Raw genomic sequence first — 23,260 nt, 5'->3', positions numbered from 1 at the left:
CGGGGATCTAAACCGCTGTACGCGATCCATACTAGAGCTAGCTATAGCTCTACCAAATGATAACAAGGATACCGTTCTCCATCCAACATTATACAGACCATCTGTCTAAAGAAGATCTATTAAGCTAAGACTTTACTTGATATTTTACCCCTATTTTGGACTATTTTTATTGTTTATACCCTTCTACTGGCGCAGCTTTTATTTTCTATTTTTATTTCATTGTGTTTTAAGGGTTTTGAGGGATTCCCTTTTAAGTTGCTGCCTTGCCCTGGTTTTAGCGCTAACCCCGTATTTCTTTTTTAGTCATAAGATAGACTACATGTCTATAGAGTGGAAAGAGCCCTTCATAATGCTAGCAGGGAAAGGGGGAGGTGGATAGGGAGCATACTGGGAGTGATCACGTGACGCGCGTCGTAAGCGCGACGTCACTTCCGGCTGCACGGAATTGTGGGACATGTAGTCTTAACATAGACTACATGTGATGAAAGTAAATATAGCCTTGTGTGAGGCTAGAGGGAAAGGGGAGTGGTTGAGAACACACAAGGAAAAACTGATGATATGCAAATAATAACGGCGGCCATCTTAGGTGGGGAATGTGGTTCCAGAGAGTGACATAATAAGTAACCATATTGCTAGTGGCAATTTAAGGCACCTGAATAGAATATACACCATAAACATATTAAAACTACTAGAACATTTGGAATAAAATATAATAAAAGGCAAGATAAAACCTGATAGTAATAATGAAAATAGTTAAATAAAATTAAACAAATCAAAATCAGCGTTTAAACCATTTGGAATCAGTGTTTTCAGATTAAAAACCCATTCCATTTCACATTTGCCTAAAATATTTTTGATATTGCCTCCTCTCCATGGAATAGTGCATTTTTTTTATGCCAATACATTTTAAGAGACCAGGGTCATTATTATGAGTAATAAAATGTTTAGACACAGTATGATTCTGGTATCCATTGGTGATATTTCGGCAGTGTTCTCCTAATCGTGTTTTGAGACTTCTTGTGGTCATACCCACGTATTGGAGCCCACATGGGCATTCTAGGAGGTAGATTACATTCTTAGTAGTGCATGTAATAAAATCTTTAATATTATATGTTATATTGGTTTTATTGGATTGGAAATATGTAGTTTTGGATTTGGTTGACTGATCAGTGCATTTGCACACTTTGCAGTGTTTGCATTTAAAGAACCCTTTCATATTGGATAAAAAACAGGGTTGTGACTTATTTGTGCTTTCTTTAGTGAAATTGGAGGTTAGAATAGATTTCAACCTGGGGGCTCCTCTAAAAACAATGTTCGGTCTTTCTGGTATGATTTTCTTAAGAGTGTCATCATGTTGTAATAAATGCCAGTGTTTATTTATAATTTTTTTGACATGGTTGCTTTTATTATTAAAATTAAAAATAATTGGGAGACTAAAATGGTTATCGGGGTTTTTTTCTTTATAGTTTAGAAGTTCTGTTCTTTCTTTAGTTTTAACTACATCTATGGTTTTATTAAGGTTATCTAGTGGATAGTTTTTTTCTGTAAATTGATTTTTTAAAAAGGCAGCTTGTGAGTTAAAATCTTCTATTTGAGAGCAGTTTCTTCTCAATCTAAAAAATTGACTTTTAGGTGCACTTTCCAGCCATGGTTTGTAATGACAGCTCGAGCGGTCAATGGCTGTGTTTGTGCATACATTTTTTTAAAAAGTTTTGGTATTTAAAATGTCATTTTTGATAAAAATTTCTAGGTCTAAAAAATTAATAGTAGTTTTACTGTATTCACAAGATAAAATAATGCCTTTGTTATTACAATTGAGGTGATTAATAAATCATTTTAAAGAATCTTCTGGGCCATTCCAAATAAAAAAAAGATCATCTATATATCTAAAATAGGTAATCAGGTTCGCCCGCCATGCATGCTCGCCCCAAATGGCAGTGGATTCCCAATCTGCCATGAAGAGGTTAGCATAGCTGGGGGCGAACCTAGTTCCCATGGCCGTGCCTTGTTTTTGTAAGTAAAAACAGTTAAAAAAACCAAAAATAATTGTTCTTTAAAATTATATTAATACCTTCAATAATAAAATTAATGTGGGTATTAGGAATTCTGTTTTCTTGTGTAAGAATATTTTTCACTGCGCTGCACCCTATATCATGTGGAATAATTGTATATAGAGACTGGACATCGCAGGTGACTAAAATGAAGTTGGGTTGCCAGCTAAAATTATTTAAAAATCTTAAAAGAGTCATAGAGTCTTTTAAATAGGACCTCATAAGTTTTACAGATGGTTGGAGAAGAGTGTCTATATACTGTGATAGGTTGCTTAAGAGTGAGCCAATACCAGACACAATAGGCCTGCCTGGTGGATTGGTTATATTCTTGTGAATTTTTGGTAAAAAATATATTACTGGAATTTTCGGATATTGTATGTTTAGAAAATTAATTTCTTGTTTGCTTAAAATATTCAGATCTGCACCTTGAGAGCACTATCGCTGTTTTATCTTCTCTCCGAGCTCCTGACAGTCTCGTCAAGATCACTCACCCTACATCCCACAAGCGGGGATAATACCGCTGCACGCCTAACAAACTAGAGCTAGTCAAAGCTCTACCGAATGTGAGTACATCTACTATAATTTATACTTTTTAATATACGTGTGAAACATACTGCACCATTATTGTTTCCATTTTTATTTCCAACTTGGCGACCGGTCACTACAAAGAAGAGGACACTTGCCGCATATCCTGTAAGCGGGGATAAGACCGCTCTAAGCCATTCACACCAGAGCTGGATTAAGCTCTGTTAATTGTAAGTAAGGACTCTTCTATTTTTACATATTTGGATTACTCTTCACGTCACCAACACCTTCTGGGCATCACAACAAGTAGAACTTTGGAAACGACAATACAGATCCTATTGGACTTAATATCATTACCTAGTGTGTACTTTGGCGCAGACCCATTCCCCCATTTTTCTGCTTTTACCATTGTATTTCCAGGGACATTAGAGGGAGTCCCTGTCTGGGACTGCTGCCTTCCTGATTAGCGCTGACTCCATCCCTTGTTTTGCTATATATATTTTTATGTCTGTATATTCATACAGCATACACTTCTATAAGAATTTATATACAGGATATTTCTGAGACACTGCATAGAAGATATTAAGTATTGGGGTATATCTACTAATCATTGATCCACTCCGATTTAGTATATTAATTTTGCAATAAAGCTGTTATATAGGACTGGTATATATCTCTTAGACTATACCTCCAATACATTCATTATTTCATATATTTTTTTTTTTGGTCTCCATTACCTTTTTTGTATGAGATAGCCAGTCTATTTTCCATACTACATTGCTATATATATATTTCCAGGCGATGCAGCTGGTCTAAGGATTGTTTTACATCTAAAGACTTTCTGCATCTCTCTCTCTCTTTTTTATTTTTATCTTGTAATACCTTTTATATTGGACTAACATATATATATATATATATATAAAGTAATAATCCATGGTGCACTTGCACGACTTACCAATCATGACAGTGATCACCTACAGACTTATTGCACCCTGAAGTGTCATGAATCAGCGTGTGACATCTTGATGTATTTATGCACAGTGGGTTGTAGCATTGTTACTAGGATACCCACACACAAACTTACAGTGCCGCCATAACAGCTGAGAATTGATAAAATATTATAAAAACCAGTGTAAGTGAAATGGAATAAACCAAACTACATGCGTGGAGGAAGTAAACTAAGACTAAATAAAGGGAGTAGGTATAAGGAGAGCTAGCAGGATTGAGCAAAAATATGACAAGTAACAGTGAAGTGAAGAATGAATTGTGAGATGTGAAAAAATAAAAACCATGTGAAAACTAAGTCCCTCACTAAATAGAGGACAATGCAACCCATATAAGAAAAAGTTATTACATTAAACAAACATATGATATCAATATAATCAAAATATGCAAAATATACTGTTGAATAAAAGAGCAATTCAGAGTACAGTGTGGATTAGCAGTATCCATAAGAAATATTTGAACATAATATGATATAAAACAAGCATACGGTAAATCCATAATAAATAACATTTAAATCTAGTATACTGGAACAAGCAAAAATTATGCTAATATCTTTAAATAAACGTAGAATAAACAACATTCTGATTTAAACCACTAAGGGGTACTGTGTCTAGGGAATGGATCCAGTATGCTTCACGTTGTAAAAGGAGCTTAGATTTATCCCCTCCATGAGAAAGAGGAGGGACATGATCTATCACTATGAAACTAAGTGTGGGAAGGTGATGTTGGACAGCCAAAAAATGTTTTTCTACAGGCTTCTTAGTACGTTGGTCATGAAATGCTGTTGTAATTCCAGAATGATACCCTCTGATCTGATCCCTGAGTGTAAGATTGTTTTTTCCCCACATACGAAAATCCACAGAAGTATGTGGTCATATAAGCAACATCATCGGTAGTGCAAGCAATATAATGTCTAATTGGAATTTGTTTGCCACTGTGGGCATGTACGAATGTAGAACCATTGATGATATGGCCGTTCAATCCATGGTCACTGCCTGAAAGTGAGAGGCAGCTGTAGCGAGTCATGAGGTAGTAGGGTGAGCTTTGTTAAATGCCTGAAATTGAAAGCAAGCCAAATGGTCAGGCGCAACATTTTGTATCCCGGGAACATTAAGAAAAACTGTTTACAAGCTGCTAGTTGCAAGTCAATCTCCTAACAAATAGCATTATGATCAGTGAGGATGAGCGCCCTTTGTTGATGATATGATAAGTTGTCTGATTGTCTGAAAAACATTTAACAGTAGGACCAGATAGGACCAGACCATGATTATCCTAAAGCCACAGCAGCAGCTATATTAATAGTACAATTGAAAAAGAGCAGAGGTCTGGGAAAAAGCTTCCATCTTAGTGGTTTCCTTAGGCCAACTGCCCCAAAGCCAATCATTACCATAAATAGTTGCCAAGCCAGTCAATGCTGCTGCCTCTGTCCAGATAATAAGCGAGTTATCATATAGTTAAAGGACCACTATAGGCACCCAGACCACTTCAGCTTAATGAATGGGTCTGGGTGCCAGGTCCATCAAGGATTAACCCTGCCTGCTGTAAACATAGCAGTTTCAGAGAAACTGCTATGTTTACATATGGGTTAATCCAGCCTCTAGTGGCTGTCTCATTGAGCCGCTAGAGGCGCTTCCACGCTTCTCAAAGTGATTTTCACAGTGAGAAGACGCCAACGTCCATAGGAAAGCATTGAGAATGCTTTTCTATGGAGTGGCTGAATGCGCGCTCGGCTCTTGCCATGCATGCGCATTCAGCCGATGACGGCCAAAGGAGGAGGAGAGTCCCCAGGTCCGAAGGAGCCTGGCACTGGAGAAAGGTGAGTTTTTAACCCCCTTCCTCTCCATTCAGCCCGGCGGAAGGGTGGTCATGAGGGTGGGGGCACCCTCAAGGCACTATAGTGCCAGGAAAACGAGTTTGTTTTCCTGGCACTGTAGTGATCCTTTAAGGGAGAAACAGTTTTCCCGTTCCACAATACTAGGAATTTCCGCCACATAAGCAGATCAACTGTAGCATGTAAATCTAGGGTTATGCAGCTATCATCAGTAGGAAGACATAGGAATAGACAGAGAGACCTAGAAATAAATTACCTGCCTTGAGGCATAATCCTCATTGCAAAATTCAGGGGGTCCAACATTGATTGTGGTTCTTTACCACTACATGAACCCAGCTGTATATACTGGTCTATGTAAGATAAAATACGGTCAATTTTGTCTCTGGAGAGGCTGGATTCCATGGCCACTGAGTCCAGTTGGATACCTAAAAAAAACGATTATAGTATCGGTTTTTGATGGGGATTTTGGTATACCTAGAAGGTCGAATAGCATTATAGCATCTTGTATATTTCGTGGGGGATTGGCATTGATTTCAATGGTAAGGAAGTCATCAAAGTAGTTAATGACTGAAGGATATCTACATGCATTAAGCAATAACCAGCACAAGTCCCTCTGTTTCTGTGCGTCAAACTTGTCTGGTTAAAATTACATAATTGTCCCCCCATTGCTACAGAATTTGTTGGCGCTTTATAAATATAATAATAATAATAATAATAAGGTTTCGGCAAAGATATCAAAAGGTTTTGGACTGCTCTTTGAACCAGAAGTAAGCCAGGAGAAAAAATAATATAGACCTCTCCCCTGAATGCATGAGATGCCAGAGTGACGATGTATGGGAAGTAGTTTGAATGTCTTGACTATGTAAGTTTTAGGCATCTACGCTGGCTGTGTTGATAGCATTGTCTATGGTGGTGTATGGTAGTGAGAATTCATCAGAGGAGATCAGGGAGTTTAAATTGGAAACCATGAAGGAGTAAGGAGCAAAAAGATTGATGATCAACCGTTTCTTCTGTGAGTTATACCTCTAATGATTCTGATTGGATTTGTTCACCAAAATGAGAAAGGGGGGGACTGAAAAGGACCACAGAGAAAACCTTGTTCCAATTCCTGCTGTAACCGAGTGTCAATAGTATCGGGATCATGGCTGTTTGTAGGTTGTAGAACTCACTTGTGCCATGTGCCATGTATATTATACCTGTATGGAAACCTTGACAGAAACCTATTGCTAGGAAATCCACCAAGTGTGGTGAAGGGTGAATAGACAAAAGTTTAGATAAAACAACAACATTTACAGAAGGGTTTGAGATACATATTATGAGGGCACATGGTTTTAGCATAAGCTCTAAAACATTGCAAAGTACATGCAGCTACCTGAGAGAACTAAAAAAAGGTGCCCGAGTTGAAGTTATTGTAAATTTGGGATTTCCACAAGGGATATAATTGGAAAACTTAACTTGTCCTTGTAAGATCTTGTCAGTTCTGTTAGGAAGGGATAGGTTGTTGATAGGTACATGAGAACTATTAAGACAAGGGTTAGAAGCATGGGATGTAGAGGTACACATTTCACAGGCTGGTGTCCTGAGGCCTGCAAAGCATCTGCAAAGTTTGGTGTTTAGTTGACTTCAGTCCATTTTAATATTGAGTCAGAAATGTTGCAGTTTTAGCAAAAAAAGATCAGTTATAATCGTAGAACACTGGTCCCCCATATTTGTGCCCCAGGTCCACCAGCTTGAGCAAATTTAGATCAAACTCCTCTCTCCTACGTGGATAATTGGAGCAGATAAAGAAGACCAATACAATGTCAGGAATAGACAGGTTTTTTTTTTATTGAGTCTCAGATCCCTAGCCTTAAGGACAACCGACAAATTCCTGTTGGAATATGTTTGGTTATATAATATCCTGGGAGGCAATGAGAAGTGAAACAACATTTACATCCTTGTCTTGTAGTATATCTTTCTTGATGTAGTGAGGCACCATATGAGCTGAGTTGACAACATGAGCAGTAGGAGCAGTCATATTAAGTATAGCATTACCCGGTTGCACAGTATGGAGACCTGTCAAGCCATTAATAGTTGGCCCAAAAGTTGACATGGTCAGGCTGCTTGACTCCAGTCTTTCCAGTCTATCCAGTCTGTCATTAATCTGACCCATGGGGAACAAAACTGAAGTCATCATGGCATTTATATCGGACATATTAAAGGCCAGAGCCTTCACCGGCATTGTTGGTGTCGGTAACTGTTTGCATCAGCCGAAAAAGTTTAGCCTTCCCATATCCTGGCTATAGCAGGATATGGGATGCATCTTTTACTTAGTTCTGTGGGTCTGCGGAATAGTCCATGCCCTAATAGAGGCAGGACTAGCTAAATCAAGTCTCCTAGTAGACATAGCTGGGGTGCTGGGGAGAGATAGTTCTTCTCCTCCTTCTGGAGCTTCAGAAACAACAGAATCAAAATTAGAAAATTAGAGAATAACACCATATGGAACTGGCTCACTGACTAGTACCAAGTGGTGAAATATATTCACTAGTTGGTGACAACATGCTTATTGCCAAGTGGTTTGAGAGGCTCTATCTATGCACTGGGGATAGTGGGGATAGTGGCCACTGAACGTTGTGGCAGAGTGTTGGCCTATCAGTGAGTATTATGAGCATAAGACAGAATAAGAGTGACCGGCAAGGCCATATCAAGCAGCAAGGCGAATAACTAGAAGTTGGACCGAGGAACAAATTACCTCTGAGTATGAGAATGGGTGATTGCCTCATGAGGTCACTACTATAAGGATTAGAAGCCCTGGAGAGTATTAAGATAATGGAATCCTAGTCTCTGTTAGCCAGTAACCATACAAACTTAAAGGGACACTCCAGGCACCCAGACCACTTCAGCTCATTGGAGTGGTCTGGGTGCCAACTCCCACTACCCTTAACCCTGCAAGTGTAATTATTGCAGTTTTTTTAAAACTGCAATATTTACCTTGCAGGGTTAAGTCCTCCCCTAGTGGCTGTCTATTAGACAGCCACTAGAGGACACTTCCTGCTTCATAGCACAGGTTTTCTGTGCTAGAGCGTCGCTGGACGTCCTCACGCTGTGTGAGGACCTCCAGCGTCGCTCTATTCCCCATAGGGAAGCATTGAAATTAATTTTCAATGCTTTCCTATGGGGTGCGCTAATGCGCATGCGCGGCATTGCCGCGCATGCGCATTAGGTCTCCTCGGCCGGCGGGCGAGATCAGTCTCGCCCACCGGCCGACGTAACCAGAAGGAGGAGCGGCGGGGGAGGAGGAAGCAGCGACGTGGGACCTGTCGCTGCCCCTGGTAAGTGACTGAAGGGGTTTTCACCCCTTCAGTAACCGGGGATTGGTGGGTGGGAGGGAGAGGGACCCTCCAGTGCCAGAAAAACGGATCGTTTTTCTGGCACTGGAGTTTCCCTTTAAAGGATGTAACATATGAATAGGAAGCATAGGGAACCATAGGAATGGTGATGTACCTGTATTAGTAAACAGGTATGTATTGGACCTGCAGTGACTCGTAGATAGATTGACCTATGGATGCTAATAAAATTGAAGCTGAGTGAATATTACCATGATGTATGACTTATATTGCAGAACATAAGAATATCTACCAGGATTACTAGAAGACCCTATACAAATGTCAAGTTACGATTATGAGACGTATAAACCCGAAATTCACAGTGCCAGGTTTTGGACCCAGATGTAAGAGTAAATCCTGAATTGAAATTGACCCACCTATCACTTAAGGTTCAAGGTAAATATATGGCCAATGTCTGTAGCAACACACAAAAAGCACCTATTAATCTATAATATAATGAGATGACATAGTACATAAAAGATGAATATAGAATGTAAAATAGCCAGTTTGTGACACTTCCGTTGAATAATTCAATAAATATCTACTTTAATCACAGATCCTATAAGCAACAGTTAATTTCAAATCTAAATACCATGTGCCCTAACACATAGTACATTTAAAGGACCACTATATGCACCCAGACCACTTCAGCTCAATTAAGTGGTCTGGGTGCCAGGGCCATCTAGTGTTAACCCAGGAGCTGTTAACATAGCAGTTTCAGAGAAACTGCTATGTTTACATTATGGTTAATCCAGCCTCTAGTGGCTGTCTCACTGAAAATCACACTGAGAAGATGCTGGACGTCCATAGGAAAGCATTGAGAAACACTTTCCTATGGACTGTTTGAATACGAGCGCGGCTCTTGCTGAGCATGTGCATTCAGCGCTGATGTCGGCAGAGGCAGGAGAGTTCCCCAGCGCCGAGGGAGCATGGCGCTGGATAAAGGTAAGTGTTTAAGCCCTTCAGCCCCCATTCAGCCCAGCGGGAGTGGGACCCTGAGGGTTAGGGGGGACCTAAAGACCCTATAGTGCCAGGAAAACGAGTTGGTTTTCCTTGCACTATAGTGGTCCTTTAATTAAAGTGTAAGTGGTGTAGAGCGACACGGGATGGAAATTTAAATTCGTGGACCAAAACATACTATACCATAACTTCATCATAACCTACCTATTAACCGAGTGTAAAGTTCTAAACCAGACCAATGTCTGTAGATACTTTGATGAGCACTTAGTAATCGAATAACAAAACAGACAAAACAAAATTATCAAATTAATTGATTTAGAAAAGAAACCTACATTCAACATACTATAGAAATTAACGCAGTGTGGTTATATCCCCCAAACCAATTGAAGCATATAAAACATTTGACAATCATTAGTAACTAGCAAATATATATAGATTTAAATGTCAAAAGACATAGAGTTTAAAATGAGAGGAACACCAGCACAATGTTTTTTAATTTGTAATATATGAAAAAACCACTAGAGGGCACCCAACATCATTTGCAACAATTATTAGTTCGCCCAAGAAAGTTCAACATAATGTTAACGAAATTGAATGCTGGATAGCGAATCACCTTGTAGTAGATCTCTAAGCAGAGCAGCTGAACAAGGTTAAATACAAGAATCAATATAGATGAATGTAAAATTGCCACAATTCGTATGACGGCAACTGGATGCATAATCTAACGAACAGTGAATTTGTGCACATGCGACCCAATGCTCTATACTGCCATAGAGCATTTGTTTGAGTGCCATCGACTGATATATATGAACAGCATTCTTGTAACTGTTGCCAAGTGCTGAATAAACTGATATAGACGATTGTAGGACAACCATAAATCATTTAAATACAAGCAAATGCACAACCAAACAATTAGTGCATTCGTGCGCACGCAACTGAATGCTCTATAGTGCCATAGAGCATTTGTGCAACCCCCATTTTATTTATATACACAAACCGAGCATTTGTTTAAAAACAAACAAATGCTCCACATTGCAGTCAGCTTTTTATTGTACGTTTTGAATCAAATGTTTTTATCTTGTGTTCGTGTGAACGGTGACTCAGACAGAAATGAGGCTGTGCGCCTGCGCCCGCCCGAAGGGCCTAGTTTTTTTACTCACAATTCAGGAGGGATTAAGGAAGCCTCTACTATGGCTTATATATATATATATATATATATATATATATATATATATATATATATATATATATATTGTGATAAAGTGAAGGCAGATAGGCAATTTAACCCCAGGGGGAGTATATTTAGTTTGTGTGTTGCACAACACAAAGCTATGTTTAGTTATGGGCCCCTGGGGTGGAGCATTTGGAGAGAAGGGTGGGCCAATGCTCCACTTCACATTTTAGTGGTTTTCCTGGGAGACATAGATCCAGGCCAGGGTTTTTTGGACTGTCCCCAACCCACTGCTCAGCTGCAGATAATCAGCTGTAGCAGTGTGTGTAGCGGAAGGCAGTAAGCCTGTCCTGCAAAATGTCTATGTGACTGTATTTGTTCTATTTTTTTCCTATGTTGAAATTGCTATTCGTCTATTTAATATGTGAATTGTGTGTTATTCGGTAGTTTCCATCCGTATTATATACTTATGGAAACTACCGAACGGAGGGACCACCCCGGAGAGAAGTGTGCCAGCAATTAAGGTTCACGTTCTTTCCAAACCGCAAGTTAACCGGCTCATTAACATTGTATCTGGGTGGCCGCCATTCGGCATGCGTACACGTGGCGGCGGCCATCTTACGCATGAAAATCTCAGCGGTGTTTGGTCGTCGAGTGTCTGGAACTCAAATCGGACACTCAAACAACCGAACACCGCTGAGACCTCCAGAGCTCCGTAACTGCCGAACGGAGAGACATAACAAATCCCCATTCGGTAGTAACAAAGTACCGAACGAGGGAATCACTATCCATGTGAATTAAAGTATAGATGGCAATTATAAAGGTCTGTTTTAACTGCCGAACGGAGACCGACCGCAGGGCCCAATCTCATGGAACCCTTTTCGGATACCAACTCGTGTGCGGTCGGTCAAACTTCACCTTCCCGTAACTACCGAACCACTGGTCCGATCTGGGTGAATTTTGGATATTATATTCACCCAGATCAGGGCTACCTAGCGGTACCCTAATATTAAGGTTATATGATGGTTTAGGGGTACATCCAGGTTTGGGGTAAAGTACTGTACAAGTTAAGGGGATTATGACTCACTCTGAGGGGAGGAGAGGTGTGGGAGGTAACAAGCACTGTATTGGTTACTGTCCTAATTACTGTAGTTCCCTCCCTTGCATGGAAGCAGGCTTTATAAGAAACCTTGGAATAAACGATTGTTAGTTCTACTCCTGAAACTGTGTGTCGTCCAGTTATTGGGAGTGCTGTGGGGATATTGCTGTACCTTTTTGCCTGCTGGAAACTCTGCTGTGGATTTACTATTGACTTGTTCCTGAGCCTCCCTGGGATCCAAAGTGGAGAATAGCTGTGAGAAATCAGCTCTCCGCTACATTGGTTGGCAGCGCTGGGATCCAGACTCACAGAGGAACAAGGATTAATGGAGATTGACCTTTCTACGCTAAAGAGAACCACATTGAAAGACCTTCTGGAAGCAAAAGTTGGTTCTGCCAGCAGCAAATCCAAAGCAACGCTTATCACCGAAGTAATGGCAGAATACAGAGCAGAGGAGGTCCAGGCCACGGAACAAAGACCTGAAACAGAACAGGAGGAGTTCCAAAGGCATTTACAATTCAGACTGGCCTTTTATGGGGAAAACCCACCAACAGAGATCATCTCTAAAACCATGACAGAAGTGCAGGAGTTTGTGATGAGAAACAGGAGACCACAAACACCGGAAAGAAGTACAGCAGGAGCTGTGACACAAGAGGGTAAGCCCAAAATTCCCTATCAAGCTTTTAAAACGTATGTGGAAGCAGAGGAGGATATAGATGCCTTCCTCCAAGACTTTGAGAGACTATGTACGCTGCATAACATACCAAGGGAAGAGTGGGTACCCATATTAGCAGGACGGCTGTCAGGAAGGGCAGCTGAAGCCTACCGCACTGTACCAGATGTTGAAATTAGGAACTATAGCCGGGTAAAAGAGATTATCCTGGCCCGGTATGCAATAACACCAGAGGCATACCGGAGGCGCTTCAGGGAACTGAAAAAGGCGGACAAAGACTCGCACGCAGAGTGGGCTTGCCGACTAGAAAGGGCAGCTCTTGGGTGGATGCAGTCAAGTAAAGCGCGGTCCATGGAGGACTTGTTACAAATGCTGCTGTTGGAACAGTTTTATGAGGGGATATCCACAGAACTGCAGAAATGGGTGAGGGATCGTAACCCCACCACCCTCACCGAGGCTGCCAAAAAGGCAGATGACTTTATGGATGCTCGCAGACAAACCAAGGCAGTGAGTACTAAACCTGCCATGCGGCCACTAGGGGGAAATTCCTTCTCTCCTAACCCTCAACCCCCACCGAGACAACTCCCTCCACCAGCACCAGCAGCAGCGCAGCCGAGATACCGCACACCTGCTTCTGTGCAATGCCACCGGTGCCAGAAGTGGGGACATTTCCAGCGAGATTGTCCGCAGTCTAGAGACCGCACCACCTGGATCCGACCAGGGCCTCCACCACCACCACCGAGAGCAGCAGCGCATCACTACCAGGACGAGGTACCACTTCCCTACAGCTCTGCCGTTCCAGTCACGACTGTGGAACAGTGGGAAGTGCTGCATGAGACCAACCCCTTACAGGCACAGGCGGACAATCGACAGCACCATAGGCAGACCGTGTATCTGGAAGGGAAGCCTATACAGGGGCTCAGAGACTCGGGAGCCACCATCACCTTGGTGCAAAGTCATTTGGTTCCTGACCAGGCCAAACTGAATAAGACTGTGGCTGTCAGGGTTGCAGGGGGAGCCGTGTATCGGCTAGACACAGCCAGGGTACACTTACATTGGGGTGCGGGGTTCGGGAATGTGGAAGTGGGACTAATGCCGCAATTACCTGCTGAGGTGGTCCTGGGGAATGATCTGGGCAAACTCACCTCCACATTTGAGCCCCAAACTACTGAGGAAGCACACCCAGTAGTCACCAGGCAACAGGCCCGCACCCAGCACAACCAAGCACTGCCGGAGGTCCAGGTAAGAGATTCCTCCCCTTCCCTAGACTGTATCCCTTGGGCCCCTCCTGACGAGTTTGTAGCCGAGGTGATCACTGACCCTACCTTACAAGTATACCGAGACAAGGTCACCTCTATCCAACCGGGGGCGGAGGGGGAAAGATTTGTGTGGGACAGACAGTTATTGTACCGGGAAACGAGTAAACAGATAGCTGGGTCAGACCCCATTGCTGCAAGACAGCTGGTGGTACCTCAGAGGTACCGAACTGAATTACTCCGGATAGCGCACGATATTCCGCTATCCGGACATTTGGGGGTCAGCCGTACCAGATATCGGCTGACCCAAAGTTTCTTCTGGCCAGGGATTAGCCAGGAGGTGCGCAGGTATTGTAATACCTGCGATACGTGCCAGAGGGTAGGAAAGAGGGGGGATAAGCGTAAGGCGAAGCTGCACCCACTACCCATAATTGAGGAACCCTTTCACAGGGTTGCCGTAGATATTGTAGGCCCCTTCCGGAAGCCTAGCCCATCGGGCAAACGGTACATCTTGACCGTAGTGGACTACGCCACTCGCTACCCCGAGGCGGTAGCCTTAACTAATATACATGCAGAGACGGTGGCTGAGGCGCTGATGCAGATTTTCTCCCGGTTGGGTTACCCAGGGAGATCATCTCGGATCAGGGCACTCAGTTCACGGCAGAGGTCACCCAACAGCTCTGGAAGTTCTGTAAAGTCAAGCCCATAATTAGTGCCCCATACCACCCCCAGACTAATGGGCTCTGCGAACGGTTCAATGGCACCTTAAAACAGATGCTCCGAACCTTCGCAGAGACCCACCGAGACTGGGAAAAATTCCTGCCGCACCTACTGTTTGCTTACAGGGAGGTGCCGCAAGAATCTACAGGATTCTCCCCCTTTGAACTGCTATTCGGGAGGAGGGTAAGGGGGCCCCTAGACTTGATTAGAGAACACTGGGAGGGAGACCGTAGCGCCGACGGCACCCCTATTGTACCATATGTGTTGGCCCTCCGAGATCGCCTGGAAGCACTCACAAAGACGGTAAAGGAAAACCTACAGGCAGCTCAGACGCGTCAGCACACCTGGTACGATAGGGGCGCCAGGGACCGCAGCTTTCAGGTCGGACAGAAAGTTTTAATTTTAAAACCTGTCCGACACGATAAGCTACAGGCCGCCTGGCAAGGCCCTTATAGAGTGGTAGAACAACGATGTGACACCACTTATATAATTGGCCACTGCGCAGGGAATGGGGGGCGACGCATGATCCATGTGAACATGCTGAAGCCTTACCAGGAACGTTCAGAGGAGGTGACAGCTATCTGCGCCCCCACCTCTGAAGAAGGCGACAGCCTACCTCTCCCCGATCTGTTAGAAGACGGACAGCTGGCTGGGGATTTAGGAGCCATTGTATTGGGGGATCGGTTGAGCCCACAGGAGCGTATCGAGGTACAGCAACTACTGCAAGAAAAGCAGGAGACCTTTTCTAATGTACCTGGATACACCCCTCTGGCTACCCACTGAGTAGAAACCCCAGGTCAACTTCCCATGCGCCAGACCCCGTACCGCATCCCTGAAGCGGTACGGGAGAATATGCGCAAAGAAATTGAGGAGATGATACAGTTAGGAGTGATTGAGCCCTCGGATAGACCCTGGGCCTCTCCAGTGGTCCTCGTACCAAAGCGGGACGGCACGACCCGCTTTTGCGTGGACTACAGGAGATTGAATGAGAAGACAGTATCCGACGTATACCCGATGCCTAGGATAGATGAGTTACTGGACCGGATGGCCAGGGGTCAATACCTTACCACTATTGATTTGTGTAATGGGTATTGGCAGATTCCCTTGGCCCCGGACGCCATCCCTAAGTCCGCCTTTGTCACCCCATTCGGCCTGTACCAATTTAAGGTCATGTCGTTTGGGATGAAAAATTCGCCGGCTACCTTCCAGCGGATGGTGGACCGTCTCCTAGATGGGTTCCAAGACTATACCTGCGCATATCTCAATGATATTGCCATATTTAGCGATACCTGGCAGGAGCACTTGGCCCATGTGGGAGCGGTTCTAGACAGGATCAGAGAGACTGGTTTGACCCTAAAACCAGCTAAATGTAGCATTGGGATGGCCGAGGTACAGTACCTGGGCCACAGAGTGGGCTGTGGTAAACAAAAGCCGGAACCAGCCAAAGTAGAGGCGGTATCACAGTGGCCTACCCCGAAAACTAAAACTCAGGTGTTAGCCTTCCTAGGGACAGCAGGGTATTACCGGAAGTTTGTCCCCAATTATAGTGCCCTGGCCAAACCCCTCACTAACCTGACCCGTAAAAACCTTCCCCGCCAAGTAACCTGGGCCCCGGAGTGTGAGCAGGCATTCCAACACTTGAAAGATGCACTTGTTAATGCCCCTGTCTTGGCCGCTCCCAATCCAACTAAACGTTTTCTTGTTCACACAGATGCTTCTATGTTTGGATTGGGGGCAGTACTGAGCCAAGTCGGGGCCGATGGCGGAGAACATCCAGTGGCTTACATCAGTCGCAAACTTTTACCCCGGGAAGTAAGCTACGCCGCCATCGAGAAGGAATGCCTGGCTGTGGTGTGGGCCTTGAAGAAATTGCAACCCTATTTGTATGGACAGGCTTTTTCCCTGTTCACGGATCACAACCCGTTGGTATGGCTGAACCGGGTGGCTGGGGACAATGCCAGGCTGCTGCGCTGGAGTTTGGCACTGCAGCCCTTTGACTTTAACATTCAATACCGCCCGGGTAAGCAAAATGGAAACGCCGACGGGTTGTCACGACAAACTGATCTGGAGAAATGATCTGTGAGCACCCCGGTCATCCCCAAGCCGATCCGTGTGGGATCAGACTGTGTATGCCGGCTTGTGGGCAAGGGGGAGCAGTGTAGCGGAAGGCAGTAAGCCTGTCCTGCAAAATGTCTATGTGACTGTATTCGTTCTATTTTTTTCCTATGTTGAAATTGCTATTCGTCTATTTAATATGTGAATTGTGTGTTATTCGGTAGTTTCCATCCGTATTATATACTTATGGAAACTACCGAACGGAGGGACCACCCCGGAGAGAAGTGTGCCAGCAATTAAGGTTCACATTGTTTCCAAACCGCAAGTTAACCGGCTCATTAACATTGTATCTGGGACACCGCTGAGACCTCCAGAGCTCCGTAACTGCCGAACGGAGAGACATAACAAATCCCCATTCGGTAGTAACAAAGTACCGAACGAGGGAATCACTATCCATGTGAATTAAAGTATAGATGGCAATTATAAAGGTCTGTTTTAACTGCCGAACGGAGACCGACCGCAGGGCCCAATATCATGGAACCCTTTTCGGATACCAACTCGTGTGCGGTCGGTCAAACTTCACCTTCCCGTAACTACCGAACCACTGGTCCGATCTGGGTGAATTTTGGATATTATATTCACCCAGATCAGGGCTACCTAGCGGTACCCTAATATTAAGGTTATATGATGGTTTAGGGGTACATCCAGGTTTGGGGTAAAGTACTGTACAAGTTAAGGGGATTATGACTCACTCTGAGGGGAGGAGAGGTGTGGGAGGTAACAAGCACTGTATTGGTTACTGTCCTAATTACTGTAGTGCCCTCCCTTGCATGGGAGCAGGCTTTATAAGAAACCTTGGAATAAACGATTGTCAGTTCTACTCCTGAAACTGTGTGTCGTCCAGTTATTGGGAGTGCTGTGGGGATATTGCTGTACCTTTTTGCCTGCTGGAAACTCTGCTGTGGATTTACTATTGACTTGTTCCTGAGCCTCCCTGGGATCCAAAGTGGAGAATAGCTGTGAGAAATCAGCTCTCCGCTACAGTGGGAATAAACCCCTCCCTGCTAGGCAGGTAAAAGAGGGGAATTGCTGGCTTCCTCCCAGGAAGCAGGTAGGAGAGAAGCTGTTCTCTCCAGTGAGAGAGTCAAGGAGACTGAGCACTGGGAGTGCTCAGTCTCCTTGAGGTGGTTTGTTCGTGAACTTGAGAATTTAAATTATTCCATACCAGTGTTTAACATTATTATTGCTATTATTTTTATTGTTCTCCTCTTGGTCTGAATAAACCTAATTGTATTTCTCTTACTAGTTCCTGCTTATGCCCAGCCACTTGAAAGGTATTATTGCTCTGGTAATAGGCCCAACTATCTCTTCTGTCTTTGCCTTTGTTAGGAGTGTTGTCTTCTATCCTGTTGATCCTAACACACGTGGATATTGCCTTAAATAGAAGTCACTGTTTGGAAAGTAATGTTTTAAAATAGCTCAGAATATGCGTAATGTGAAGAAAATAGACCTTTATTTAATATTTTCTTCTTTATTCAGGCTTTTTCCTCCATTTACTGCATGGATATTGAATATTGGTTAGGTAGTTTGAAACTACCGAACACCGACCACCCTCCTGGCTCATTAAGTTCAAAAGAACTGACTAGTAAGTGCTCCCTGGGTTGCCGCTGTTCGTATAGCCAAACGCCACATGGAATAGAAAATGGCGGCCATCCTGTTCACACGAGGGGAGTCAGCGGGACTTGGTCGTCGAGTGTCTGGAACTAAAATTGAACACTCGACCTCACGAACCACCGCTGAAACTACCAAATGCCTGCTTCCTTTAGTTACTGAACAGCCAGGAGAGCGCCATTCGGTAGTTTTGTTCGTACGGACAAGGGGAGCAATCGCTCCTATGAGCCAGGATCCATTCGGTACTTTGTTCATTTTTTACCGTTTTCTGAATTGACCGACCGCACACGCTGAATTTGTGGAACTGTTTTGGGCAGGAGCCTCGTGTGTGGTCAGTAACATATGACTTCCATACTTTTTAAGAACCCCTGAACCGATCTGGGTGAAATTTGGATATGTTTGTCCCCCAAATCTGGGCTATCAAGGGATATTTGAGGGGATACCGTGTGGGGAAAGGGGTGTTCCAACTTTTGGGGAAAATTGTGTGCCCTCTGCCTGGAGATAATTGATTTATTCCTTAACTTATATCAATATCTCCCAGGCAGAGGGAAGGCGTGTATTACTGTAAAACTGTATGATGATTGGTTAATGTCTTTGTTTGCTGTGGGAGGTCCTCTTGCAGAAGGATTTCTCATAAAAGCCAGTGTGTTTTCAATAAACTTAATTCCTGTTACACCCTTCATGAAGTCTAGGCTCATGTTTGGGGGATATTCTATTTGCTGGGGAGAATCGTCTTGGAAGCTGCATTCATCTACACTATTCCTCTACTCCCTGCTGCAGCTATAATCACTTATGCTCAGCTCAGTCACAAACCGGACTTTACATAGGACACGAGGCCATGCGTTTAGACTGGAAGAAAGAAGATTTCGTCTAAGGCAAAGGAAAGGTTTTTTTACTGTAAGAACAATCAGGATGTGGAATTCTCTGCCTGAAGAAGTGGTTTTATCAGAGTCCATACAGATGTTCAAACAGCTACTAGATGCATACTTGCAAAGACAGAATATTCAAGGATATAATCTTTCAATGTAGGGTAATAACTGCTTGATTCAAGGATAAATCTGACTGCCATTCTGGGGTCAATAAGGAATTTTTTGTCCTAGCTTGTTGCAAAATTGTGCTTCAGACTGGGTTTTTTTTTTTTTTTTTTTTCTCTTTTGGATCAAAAGCAAAAAACAGGTGTGAGGAAGGCTGAACTTGATGGACGCAAGTCTCTTTTCAGCTATCTAACTATGTAACTATGTAATTGGGAAAGGAATAGAAGACTGCAGTACCATAACCACTGCAGGTCTTAACAGTAATATGTGTAATATTGTAAAAAAAACAACTTCTGTTGTTGTTGATGAAGTCTGAGAATTAGTCATGTCTACCCCTGAAGCCATCGGTGTAATATAAAACTGTTTAACTAGCTCTGTTTGAAGTAGTAGTAAAATTATGAAATTTTTTAACCCCTTAAGGACACATGACATGTGTGACATGTCGTGATTCCCTTTTATTCCAGAAGTTTGGTCCTTAAGGGTTTAAAAGACTCAAACATTTCAACAATTCAAACAAGTTTCCTGGTTGAATCCAAACTTTTGGAAATGTTATTAGTTGAAATGGCTTACATTTACATCATGAAAATAGTGAACATTATATAGTATGTTTTCCAAAGGAATATTCAAATACATGAGTAGTTTTCTCAATCACTAGTGATGTCGCGAACACAACATTTTCCGAACGCGAACTTCCGCAAATGTTCGCGACCGGGCGAACCCGGCGAACCGCCATAGACTTCAATAGGCAGGCGAATTTTAAAACCCACAGGGACTCTTTCCGGCCACAATAGTGATGGAAAAGTTGTTTCAAGGGGATTAACACCTGGACTGTGGCATGCTGGAGGGGGATCCATGGCAAAACTCCCATGGAAAATTACATAGTTGATGCAGAGTCTGGTTTTAATCCATAAAGGGCATAAATCACCTTACATTCCTAAATTGTTTGTAATAACGTGCTTTAAAACATCAGGTATGATGTTGTATCGATCAGGTAGTGTAAGGGTTACGCCCGCTTCACAGTGACAGACCAAACCCCCCGTTTAACGCACCGCAAACAACCGCAAACAGTCCATTTGCACAACCGCAAACTCCCCATTTGCACAAGGTTGGATACCCGTTCCTTGTCCTCACTGATGTCATTAAAGGTCTCTTCCTCCACCCAGCCACGTACAACACCAAGGGTCCCCGAAAGGTGACAACAAGCCCCCTGTAATTTTTTTTTAAAAATGTACACTACTGTTCCACCAGATATGAGTTGCACTGGTGTGACACTGTGCCCTGGCAGGCCCTGAAACGCACACGTGTGAAGGAAACTGACTGCTATTATATTACAGTCAAAAAAGTTTTTTGTTTTTTTTTTAAATGCAAGCTGTTGTGACACCAGATATGAGTGGTGGCACTGGGCAAGTGGGCACAATATACGCTGTGAGCCTGACACACATGCTGGCAGGCAGGCAGGCAACTGCAATTAGATTACACAGGGAAAAAAAAAAAAGCAGACTGATGTTCTAGCCCTAAAAAGGGATTTTTGGGGTGCTGCCCTTACAGCAGAGATCAGATGAGTCCTTCAGGACTGTAGTGAACACTGAATACACTAGCCTAGCTATCAATTTCCCTATTAAATCAGCAGCAGCTACACTGTCCCTCCTCTCACTAAGAATGCAGCTTCCAGGGGGCGGGGCCTAGCTGTCATGGAGAAAAGACGCACTTCGTGTGAGCTCCCTCAATATATCACTTTAAGCAGCTATCAACAAGCAAATTTCACCCCAGAAGGGGATGACCCAGCAATGTTGCTCCTACCTGACCGACCCGACATGCTTAATAGCGGTCAGCAACTCGACAGAGTCTTACTTACCTTCAAGTGTGGCCTGGTGTTCACCGGGCGGGAGAGGCGGCCGAACTCCCGATCCTGGGATGCCCAGGAGCACCTACTTAACGGCAGGAGCTCCGTTACCCCCCCCAAGCTGGAGTCTAAGCTGGACAGACTCTTTAATCAATTTTGGATCAAATAACAAGCAGGAAGCCCCAACAAGCTCCACCACAGCCCCAACAAGTTCCACCACAGCTAAGCGAAGCAGTCCCCATTAAAATCCACCAACGCAAAAGGTGTCGAAGATGGGACTGGAGGCACAAACAGAAATGCAGAGCCTGCCCCACGTCAAGCACTCGCCTCCACCTTAAGCCACCACAATCCCGCACCGGACGTGAAGCACCACCGGGACAGATCCGACCACCCGACAAAACAAGCTTCCACCACCTCAAGCCGCAAACCCGGCACTCAGCCAGAGACTTGCCTTTGTTGTTCCAGGTATCAGGGACTCCCAGGGTCTGCACCTGTCGCCCAGAAGGGATCGGATGAGCACAAGCAGTAAACAGCAGCCTGCCAAGCATGTCCCACTATAGCCGATCCTCCACACCATGCCTTTGATCACATGAACTGCTCTCTGCACATTAACTAATCGTAAAGTAGCAAGCGTTTAAACATGTCATTATTTCACCTCCTAAAGAGTTTATTGTCATAGTACCTTACATGCCTTTACCTTAACCGTTCATGTATTATGTTATTCACTAGTCTCATCTCATGGGGTGACTCACACTTGATTTATAACTAGTGGTGGAGCTGCTGATATAAATACACAGTTGATAAAGTGCAAGCTACACCCTAAACATGACAGCCATCTTTCACAACAATGTACTGCTATATACTCATACCCTCAGTGCAACTAGCCATGATATACGCACATTCAGCCTAGCATGCTCAAATATAACACACTTCTGTCTAAAAAAAAAAAAGAAAAAAAAGAATGCAGCTTCTGAATGAATCTAAAATGGATGCTGTCCAGGACATGGGAGGGGCTGGGAGGGAGGGTCTGCTGCTGATTGGCTGGAATGTGTCTGCTGACTGTGAGGTACAGGGTCAAAGTTTACTCAATGATGATGAATAGGGGGCGGACCGAACATCGCATATGTTGGCCGTCCGTGGCGAACACAAACAAGCTATGTTCGCCAGGAACTATTCGCCAGCGAACCATTCGGGACATCACTATCAATCACCAATTGAAGAGATTTCTAAACATATGATGTAAATTTAGTTTTTATAAAGCACATACATAAAAAACACATTTCTCTTTTACTGTAACTCAACTGCAAATAAAAAATATATACATTTAGCATTAGAGGGAAAAAAAACTAATTACAGCAACAGCATTGAATTCCATATATTCCATATTTTGGGGGTGCGGCTTTGCTCTTCATGTGAACAGTTGCACTCAATATGAGCTGTTGACGGGCGAACTAAATCGAGAGCGATCTCCTCTCATGGGCAATAAAAAGTAGCTGATAGCTTACTTGGACCCCCTTACCCAGGGAATTTCCAAAATTTTAAGAAAACTTGATAAATATCTTTGGTAAAAGCTTTCGGATCACCACAATGGCATCTGACACTCTCCGAGCAATCTCTACACTCCACAGACTCTGATGTAAAGGAAATACTACATATTTTAGTCATGTTAGCATGACTGGAGACTTAATCCAATATAAAAGGGGAGTTTGTCATAATCGGAATAATAGAGGGAGCCGAAATAATCTGAATCATGGACCTACCCAAACCCCAGGGTAACAGTTACCCTGGGGATATAATATATATATATATATATATATATATATATATATATTTGTGTTAGGGGCAAATAGCCGTATATGGAGTAAGGTTCCAGTATAAGCGTAGGACAGTATTAAAGAGCAAGTCGGTTGTGGTGTGCCGAGACCGACGATACGGTAGGCCTGTAAATAAAGATGTCCCACCAAGGAGTAAGAAGATAAAAGTAAAATAGAAAGAAAGAAA

This window comes from Pelobates fuscus, chromosome 4, assembly GCF_036172605.1.
Source record: "Pelobates fuscus isolate aPelFus1 chromosome 4, aPelFus1.pri, whole genome shotgun sequence".
Classification (NCBI taxonomy): Eukaryota; Metazoa; Chordata; class Amphibia; order Anura; family Pelobatidae; genus Pelobates; species Pelobates fuscus.
Note: the sequence above shows the minus strand (reverse complement) of the source record.